General features: G+C 43.4%; 1 pseudogene; it reads right to left on the reverse strand.

Annotated features, from left to right (window-relative positions):
* Window positions 1-181: 181 nt before the first annotated feature.
* Window positions 182-1191, reverse strand: LOC106511617 (peripheral plasma membrane protein CASK pseudogene; annotated as a pseudogene).
* Between the last annotated feature and the right edge of the window lie 977 nt (window positions 1192-2168).

Consider the following 2168-nt stretch of genomic DNA (forward strand, 5'->3'; position numbering starts at 1 on the left):
GGTGGGGGGGTCCGTCACCTCCTGGAAACTTGTCATCTTTGCACAACATCAGTAGCAACGTTTTTCTCAATCAGTTTCAGAAAAAAACAAAAAACTTCAAAATTTCATAGTTTCTCAAGTAAGAAGTGAGAATTCTGGTCAAATTCATTTTTTCTTTGTTTTGTTCTTGACAACTGAAAAAGACAAAGAAATCAAGACTTTTATTTGTTGTTYTTTTTACAAATACATCTCACTTACATGATCAATCTTTTTATAAATCTGTGGTTTTACAAATGTCACTCAAAACTCGACGGATGTGCATCGGAGTCAACGGCCAGCTCCGTCACAATTATTTATTTCTTTTTTTGTCCCTTTTCTTGTTGAGTTCAGTTTTCCAAAAAAACGGAATGTTTATCGTTTTTCTTTTTATTCTTTGAGTCTTTTTTCATGGAGGTTGACAGGATAAYACCGACTGATGTTCACATGCAGGATGACCTCATTGATGGATTCATCAGAAGAGACAGTACTTACTGTGTTTCAAACCGTACTGAGCTCTGACAGCAGGAACCAATGAGTTCCAGCTCAGAAAACAACAGGATGAAGAAGAAACGGGGGGAGCTGACACTGCAGTGTGTTTCTGTGTTTTTACCTCAGTCTGAGAGACATCACTGCTGACGTCTGACTGCAGGTGGTTCACAACACACAACAGGACTACAGCGTGCAACAAACATGAGAGGACAGGAACACGGTACTGTCTCTTTAAAACAAACATTTACAAAAACATTGCCTCGTAGCTAGTAGAGACTTTATGATATTCAGTTTGTGTTAACTCTGTTTGGATACAACACTGTGTGCAGGCCTGGAGCTCCACTCTGACCTGCAGCAGAGTGGGGTGCCGCTGACCTCTGTGTGGGGTTTAGGTGAATGTGGTCACTTTTGTACCACATTCAGGGCATTTCTGACCAGGTTCTTGTGTTTTTATCTTCACAATGAAATAATGGATGTTCAGAGAGTGGGCCAAGCCTCTGCTGGAGGTCAATAGACCCAGGACACAGGGACCCACTGACTGCTGGTGCACACCTGGTCCATAGCCTCCTCCAGGTGTCTGATGGTCTCATCAATCTCATTGTTGATAATGGTCATGTCGAAGCAGTGGGCGTAGGTCTTCTGCAGGATCTCTGACTCTCTCTGCAACCGTTGGAGCGACTCATCCTGGAGAAGAACGGGGAGAGTTCAACACTTCTACAGGCAGAGAACAACAGAAGGACTGAGGCTCAAACACAGTGTGGAAGAACTGCAAGAGGGCTTTTTATTGTAAAGAGAGGTGTCAGTGCTAAACCAGAGCTGCTGCTGGTTCTACTGGTTTAAGACAAGAACCTGTTTGATTCTCCACAGCTGAAGAGCAGCTCAGAGTCATGTCAGTACAGGGACAGTCCAGTTATCTTTGATGTTAGACWTATCAACAGTTAAACTCTTATCATCCTGGCATCGGCCAGATACCTCTGAACATGAAGACAGAGACTAGTTTATAAAAAAATACATAATGATGGAAAAGACTGATACAGCAACTAATATTAATGAAAACTATTGAATGTACTGGTCTGGTGGAAGTTCTGACTGTTTGGACTGATGAGGCAAACTGATACAACACACACACACAAGTTTACACAGCTATCTAATTGGGGACATTCCATTGACTTCCATTACATTTCTACAGCCTAACTCTGGTACCTGTCAGAAAACCCTAAAACCAACCTCACAGGTACCTACCTGACCCTAAACTAACCTCACAGGTACCTACCTGACCCTAAACTAACCTCACAGGTACCTACCTGACCCTAAACTAACCTCACAGGTACCTACCTGACCCTAAACTAACCTCACAGGTACCTACCTGACCCTAAACTAACCTCACAGGTACCTACCTGACCCTAAACTAACCTCACAGGTACCTACCTGACCCTAAACTAACCTCACAGGTACCTACCTGACCCTAAACTAACCTCACAGGTACCTACCTGATCCTAAACTAACCTCACAGGTACCTACCTGACCCTAAACTAACCTCACAGGTACCTACCTGACCCTAAACTAACCTCACAGGTACCTACCTGACCCTAAACTAACCTCACAGGTACCTACCTGACCCTAAACTAACCTCACAGGTACCTACCTGACCCTAAACTAAC

Source organism: Austrofundulus limnaeus, unplaced genomic scaffold (genome assembly GCF_001266775.1).
Source record: "Austrofundulus limnaeus strain Quisiro unplaced genomic scaffold, Austrofundulus_limnaeus-1.0 Scaffold2998, whole genome shotgun sequence".
NCBI classification, from domain to species: domain Eukaryota; kingdom Metazoa; phylum Chordata; class Actinopteri; order Cyprinodontiformes; family Rivulidae; genus Austrofundulus; species Austrofundulus limnaeus.